Source organism: Phyllobates terribilis, unplaced genomic scaffold (genome assembly GCF_046119375.1).
Source record: "Phyllobates terribilis strain yellow unplaced genomic scaffold, ASM4611937v1 Scaffold_291__1_contigs__length_2406647, whole genome shotgun sequence".
In the NCBI taxonomy this organism is placed as follows: Eukaryota; Metazoa; Chordata; class Amphibia; order Anura; family Dendrobatidae; genus Phyllobates; species Phyllobates terribilis.
Window position 1 is genome coordinate 170,857 of NW_027363051.1, and position 7,927 is coordinate 178,783.

Genomic DNA, 7,927 nt, shown 5'->3' on the forward strand with positions numbered 1-7,927 from the left:
ATGAGTACACCCCCTTTGATGAGTAAGATTTTATTTAATAGCTCACTGAACACAAGATCAATTCCTACAATTTTGCCAACACTAAGTTTCATAGAACATTTTTTTGTAATCAAAACATGAAAGTAAGGGTAATAATATAACTCTCATTAGAAAACCTTCAGTTTTACTCAATATAGTTGATGCAAAAATGAGTACACCCCACATTAAAAGCTACTACATCTATTATTTTGTATGGCCTCCATAATTTTAAAGGACGGCACCAAGTTTTCTAGGCCTGGAATGAACAAGTTAGTGACAATACTATATCTATCTTTTATCTCTTTTTCGATAACGAGCTCTTAGAGCCTGGATGCTGGATGGAGCGATGACAACTTGTCTCTTCAGAATTCCCCATAGGTGTTTGGTTGGGTTCAGATCAGGAGACACTTGGCCACTGAATCACTGTCACCCTGTTCTTCAGAAATGTAACAGTGGCCTACCAAGGGAACAGAGTGATGGCAGCATCTTTTCTGTCACTATAGAGCAGAACATCTGTGAATTCAAGATACCATCAATGAAATGTAGCCCCTCATGCAGCCGCACATAAGGACACGGCCACCACCAGGTCTCACTGTAGACACCATGCATTCTCATTGTATTCCTCACCTCTTCAATGTTATACAGTTTTGAAGCCATCAGTTCCAAAAAAAACCTTTATCTTGGTCTCATCACTCCAGAGTATAAAGTCCCAGGAGTCTTCATATGTTTCCGCATGTGTCCTGGCAGATTGTAGGGCGGCTTTTTTGTGTATGGGATTTAGGAGAGGCTTTCTATGTGGACAACACCCATGTCTGCCATTCCTCTATAGAAAACATTGTCTGCTTTCAGCTCATCTCTCAATGCTTGGATGAAAAATCACAGTTGGGAAGGAATGGACGGGACAAAGAAAGTTACTGATAATCCAGCACTTGTTTTCCAGTGTGAATAAAACCAAAAACTTTTATTGAAAAATCCAAATTAAAATCATAGAAACATTAAAAAACAGATAGGAGCAAAACATCTCTGCGTTTCTACCTGGTATTTGTGTTCAGTTCTTCTTCATGACATAATAAATCAACAGTAACCGGCTTCTTATACACATCATAGGGTCTAATGCACAGCGGAGACCCCCAGCCCCAAATGGACATGTGCAAGTATGTCTACATTACCCCTATGGATGATCATATGTCCACAACAAAAAGCATCCGTGCAATAGAAGAATGAAGTGTCTGCATCTATAATGTGTATATTATGTATAATTACTATAAAAGAGGAAAAACACAATTCAGTAAATGGATGCAAGGTCTGAACGAAGCTTCATATCACTGGGGAATCTGGAGTCCAATTCCAGAATCCACAAGGCTTCTCGGGGGTGTACTTTTTATACCAATCTCCCCCTTAGCTGGTCTGGTGACATATTCAATACCCACAACTGTAAAGGGATTAATCCCTATTGTGTTGTATGAGATGTTGTGATGTATTACGTGTTGTGGGGCCAAGAACGTCCCTAACGTGTCCCCCAATGCGGTGACGTAAGGGTCTGACCGTGCCCCCCACATATTGCAGCAGACAAGCTTCACATTGTATGGTGTCAATGACGTGTGGAGCTACAACTAATGAGATGTCGGATATTATAGGGTTTATTATGGTTAGTAGATGCAGACATTTTTGCTTTGTGCACAGACTTGCACAAACCACATTTATTTCTCCCACATTCAATGAAATCTTTGGTGTTTGTCCTCCACGTGTCAGTTGTCTTTCTTGTTGCTGGATCCTTGTCAGTGTATAACATAGGTAAATGTTTTCTGGTAATATTCACTATATTATAGGAATCTTCTCTGCAGCCAGTATTGAATGTATCTCTAGACTGATGGATGTTTCCTTCTTTGTGAGTTTTCGGTAATGTATGAAATATTGGACATTGTGGGTGATTTTCCTTTAATCGTTCTATTTGTTTGGCATTAAGTACAGCCGATACCAAACCCTCCTCCAAAAGACAATGTAAGGGGGTATTGTATGAATTAGTAGGATCTCCATCTAGAGTGCGGCATATATTAGTATCGTCATCCATGTACATAACCTCCGGCTCATACAACCCACTATCCAGAGCTGTGATCGAGCCCCCTTTATCTGCAGCTCTAATGACTTTATTAGGGCTGTGCTCAGGGCCGTATCTGGCATTCATGCTGCCCTAGGCACTTTAAGTGGTCACGCCCCCTACTGGTAACTCTTACTAGAAGTGCTCATACCCTTTAGGCCCCCTTCACACGTACCGGAGACACACACGTACACCCATTATAATCTATAGGCTGCGCACATGGTCACACGGACCGGACATGTCCGTTTTTTGCCGGCAGCTCGGACGTCAGTACGTCCTGCACACAGATGACATAAAGTGTGACATCCGCACACACGTCTGTGTGACACGTGCCGGAAGAGAGCGCAGAATAGAAATGACAGATATTTAGGTGTTAGATGTGCAAATATTGAGATAGATGATAGATATCCGTGAGATATATAATTAGTAGTGTTGAGCATTCCGATAATGAAATATCGGGTATCGGCCGATATTCGCGGTATCGGAATTCCGATACTTAATTCCGATACTTTTACAATATCGAATACCGGAATCGGAAGTTCCCATAATGCCTGCGCTCTGCAGTGTCTCTGAAGGATGACAAGCTGGATGGCAGCGCTCAGCTGAGATCCAGCCTGTCATCAGAATGCCATCCCAGCGTGAGAGAATTCTCCTGATTGTTTAACCCCTTAACAACATCTGACGTACTAATACGCGTCTGTGCCCTGGGACTTAAAAGCCAGACCCGTATTAGTACGTCATGGCGATCGCGCGCGCACACAGACTGTGCGGGCGCGATCGCCGCCGGGTGTCAGCTGATTGTCACAGCTGACACCCGATACTATGTGCAGGGAGCGGTCCTGCACCGCTCCCAGCACATTAACCGCGGCATTGCGGGGCAAGGGGAGGTGATCGGCGACACCATGTTGCGTTTGGCAAGCCCCTGTGTGCTCAAACTTTGGAGCTCCCCCACAAGTGACCCCATTTTGGAAACTAGACCCCCGAAGGCACCTATCTAGTTGCATAGTGAGCACTTGGAACCCCAGGTGCTTCACAAATTGATTCATAAAAATGAAAAAGTGTTTTTTTTTTCACTTTTTCATTTTTACTAATCAATTTGTGAAGCACCTGGGGGTTCCAAGTGCTCACTATGCATCTAGAAAGGTGCCTTGGGGGGTCTAGTTTCCAAAATGGGGTCACTTGTGGGGGAGCTCCAAAGTTTGGGCACAGAGGGGCTCTCCAAACGCAACGTGGTGTCCGCTAACAATTTGAGCTGATTTTCCATTCAATTTGTTAGCGGATATCATGTTGCATTTGGAGAGTCCCTGTGTGCCCAAACATTGGAGCTCCCCCACAAGTGACCCCATTTTGGAAACTAGACCCCCCCAAGGCACCTATCTAGATTCATAGTGAGCACTTGGAACCCCAGGTGCTTCACAAATTGATTCATAAAAATGAAAAAGTGTTTTTTTTTTCACTTTTTCATTTTTACAAATCAATTTGTGAAGCACCTTGGGGTTCCAAGTGCTCACTATGCATCTAGAAAGGTGCCTTGGGGGGTCTAGTTTCCAAAATGGGGTCACTTGTGGGGGAGCTCCAAAGTTTGGGCACAGAGGGGCTCTCCAAACGCAATGTGGTGTCCGCTAACAATTTGAGCCGATTTTCCATTCAATTTGTTAGCGGATATCATGTTGCATTTGGAGAGTCCCTGTGTGCCCAAACATTGGAGCTCCCCCACAAGTGACCCCATTTTGGAAACTAGACCCCCCAAGGCACCTATCTAGATGCATAGTGAGCACTTGGAACCCCAGGTGCTTCACAAATTGATTCATAAAAATGAAAAAGTGTTTTTTTTTTCAATTTTTCATTTTTACGACTCAATTTGTGAAGCACCTGGGGGTTCCAAGTGCTCACTATGCATCTAGAAAGGTGCCTTGGGGGGTCTAGTTTCCAAAATGGGGTCACTTGTGGGGGAGCTCCAAAGTTTGGGCACACAGGGACTCTCCAAACACAACATGGCGTCCGCTAATTATTCAAGCAAATTTTACAATCAAAAAGTCAAATGGCGCTCCTTCCCTTCCGAGCCCTGCCGTGCGCCCAAACAGTGTTTTTTCCCCAAATATTGGGTATCTGCGTGCCCAGGGGAAATTGCACAACAAATTTTGGGGTCCATTTTTTCTTGTTACCCCTGTGAAAATAAAAAAAATTGGGTCTAAAGTAACATTTTTGTGAAAAAAGTTAAATGTTCATTTTTTTCTTCCACATTCAAAAAATTCCTGTGAAGCACCTGAAGGGTTAATAAAGTTCTTGAATGTGGTTTTGAGCTCCTTGAGGGGTGCAGTTTTTAGAATGGTGTCACTTTTGGGTATTTTCTGTCATAAAGACCTCTCAAAGTGACTTCAAATGTGATGCGGTCCCTAAAAAATGGTTTTGTAAATTTTGTTGGAAAAATGAGAAATCGCTGGTCAACTTTTAACCCTTATAGCTCCCTAACAAAAAAAAAATTTGGTTCCAAAATTGTGCTGATGTAAAGTAGACATGTGGGAAATGTTATTTATTAACTCTTTTGTGTGACATATCGCTCTGATTTCAGGGCTTAAAAATTCAAATTTTGAAAATTGCAAAATTTTCAAAATTTTCGCCAAATTTCCGTTTTTTTCACAAATAAACGCAAGTGATATCGAAGAAATTTTTCCACAATCATGAAGTACAATATGTCACGAAAAAACAATCTCAGAATCAGGGGGATCCGTTGAAGCGTTCCAGAGTAATTACCTCATAAAGTGACAGTGGTCAGAATTGTAAAAATTGGCCTGGTCATTAACGTGCAAACCACCCGCGGGGCTTAAGGGGTTAAAAGCTGGTGGGCGGTAAAAAGCTGGTGGGCGGTAAAAAGCTGGCGGGCGGTAAAATGCTGGCGGGCGGTAAAAATCCGCCGGCTTTTAAACAATCACACAGCCCCATACTGCTTCCCCGCAGCCTCCCACCCCGATCCTCCACTCCCCTCGCCACCTCCCATCCCGATCGTAAGTTAGGACCGGGCGGGGAGTGCAGCACCAAGGAGCGGGGAGCGAAGGACCCGGGCGGGGAAGCCGGCAGTGAAAAGACTTCACCGCCGGCTTTCCCGTTCTGTGCTGCGCTTTCCCGCCGGTTATTTCAACTGAACAGCTGAGGTATCAGGTGATGCCGATCAGCTGTTCATTGAAGTAGCCGCGGTGCCCTCAGAGGGTTCATGTGAGTTCATGCTTGACTGCATTGCATGAACTCACATGAACTTTCCCACGGCCGCACAGGGCAGCCTCACCTCCCAGACCATCAGCCCGTCATGATTGGTGTGTGTGGGTGTCTGTGCGATGTGTGCGGGTGTGCACGCTGTCTGTGCGATGTCTGCGAGTGTGTGCGGGTGTGCGCGGTGTCTGTGCGAGTGTGTGCGGGTGTGCGCGGTGTCTGTGCGATGTCTGCGGGTGAACGCGGTGTCTGCGAGTGTGTGCGGGTGTGCGCGGTGTCTGTGCGATGTCTGTGAGGGTGTGCGCGGTGTCTGTGCGATGTCTGCGAGTGTGTGCGGGTGTGCGCGGTGTCTGTGCGATGTCTGCGGGTGTGCGCGTGCAGGCAGACATAGGCCGATGTGACACTACTACTCCCATCGGCCTATGTCTGTCCCCCGTCCACTCCTGCCAGCAGGATCAGCTCGATCGTTCCCATCAGCCTGATCCTGCTATTTAAATTACCCTACTGTGTCCCCAATAAATTTTAAATACATGTCATTGGTGGCCAGTGGTTGCCTACAATAAATTAGTTCATACATTACCTGTCCCTGCCGATCGCCACCTAAAATAAAGTAAAAAATAAAAAACTACACCTATGCTCACCTAGACACCTAATTCCCCGAAGCCATCGATCTCCTGTAATAAAATATAAAATAATAAACCACAACCTTATCCTTACCCCTCCGTAGTAGTCCACGAGTGTCCACGAGTGTCCCACGATGATCTCCAGTTTAGAGCAGCCACATAGAATATAACCGCTCTGAACCGCTGCCGCCGCTACAATGATGGGGCCGTAGAGCAGCCCCTTCATTGCATAAGCGGGTTCGCCGGAGTTCAGGCAGCGCTGCTCCGGTTAGCTCCTTTACGGCCCTGCTGTATCGTGAGAAATTCCCACGGTACAGCAGTGCCGTAAAGGAGGTCTCCGGAGCTGCGCTGCCTGAATGCACTCCGGTGACCTCAGTCAGTGGCTCCCGCTGCCGGGAGCGGACGTGTTCCCGGCAGTGTGAGCTTACAGCAGCCATGCACAGCTGTCACCATCTCCAGATGTGACAGCTGTGCATGGGAGATCAGCGCAGGAACGTGGACAGGTAACTATTTTTTTTTTAGTAAACTAAGAATTAAATAAAATTGTGTGTTTTATTTCAAATAAATTATTTTTTTCTGGGTGTAGTGTGAGTTTTTTATTTTTAACACTTTGTAGGTTAGTAATGGGGGTGTCTTATAGATGCCCATCATTACTAACCTGGGCTTCATGGCAGCTGGCGCTGACATGAACCCCACCACTATTACCCCCTGCCACCGCACGAGGGCAGCGTGGAAGAGCGAGGCTAAGTGCCAGAATTGGCGCATCCTATGGATGCGCCATTTCTGGGGCGGCTGACGGCTGGTGTTTCTAGCCTGGGAGGGGGCCAATATTCATGGCACCCTTCCTGGGCTATTAATATCAGCCCCCAGCTGTCTGCCTAGCCTTTGCTAGCTATTAAAATAGGGGGGACCCCACATCATTTTTTTGGGGGGTCTCCCATTTTAATAGCTAGTAAAGGCTAGGTATTCAGCTGGGGGCTGATATTAGTAGCCTGGGAAGCTCCGTGGGTATTACCCCCTTCCCAGGCTTCAAACATCTGCCCCAGCCGTCTGCTTAACCTCCGCTAGAGACTAAAATTATGGGGGATCCCACGCCAATTTTATTTTTAATAAATCCTTTATTTTAACAGTAAATGACACTTGAGGGATTAATAAAGATGCAGTCCCTAAATTATTATTTATTTTTTAATTATTTTCTCCCAAAAATTTTGACGTGGGCTTTGCCATATTTTTGTATGCCAGCCAGGTACAGCAGGCAGGAACGGGCTGCCCCCAACTGCCAGCTGCCTATTTGTACCTGGCAGGACACAACAATATAGGGAAGCCCTTTTTTTCTAAATTATTTCATGAAATAATTAAAAAAAAATTGACGTGGGGCTTCGCCCTATTTTTGTGTCCAGCCAGGTACAACTAGGCAGCTGGGGGCTGGAATCCGCAGCGCTGGGAGGCCCAAGATTTCTGGGCCACCCCCTCTGCAAATTGCAGTCCGCAGCCACCCCAGAAAATGGCGCGTTCATAGAAGCGCCATCTTCTGGCGCTGTACCCAACTCATCCAGGGCCCTGGTGCGGTGGCTCACTGGGTAATAAAGGGGTTAGGGCAAGCTTGATATTATCAGCTGGCCCTAAGCCTGAAATTCATGGGGTCACGCCAATATTAGACATGACCACCATGATTTTCTAGTAAAGTATTTAAAAAAAACACAACACCGAGAAAAAAGTCCTTTAATTGAAATAAAGACACAATTCTTTATTGTTCTAAATTAAACCATACTTACCATCACGCCCATTCCAGCTGAAGCCAACGATCTCCTGCAATAAAAGAAAAATAATAAAGCAACCTCATCCTTACCTTTCCATGGTTCCCACGACAGCTTCAGCTCTGCTACATCGAGATGACAGGCTGGACCGCAGCAGAACGCTGCCATCCAGCCTGTCATCCCGCAGACACTGAGAAGCGCAGTGACGGCATCCAGATGAGCCG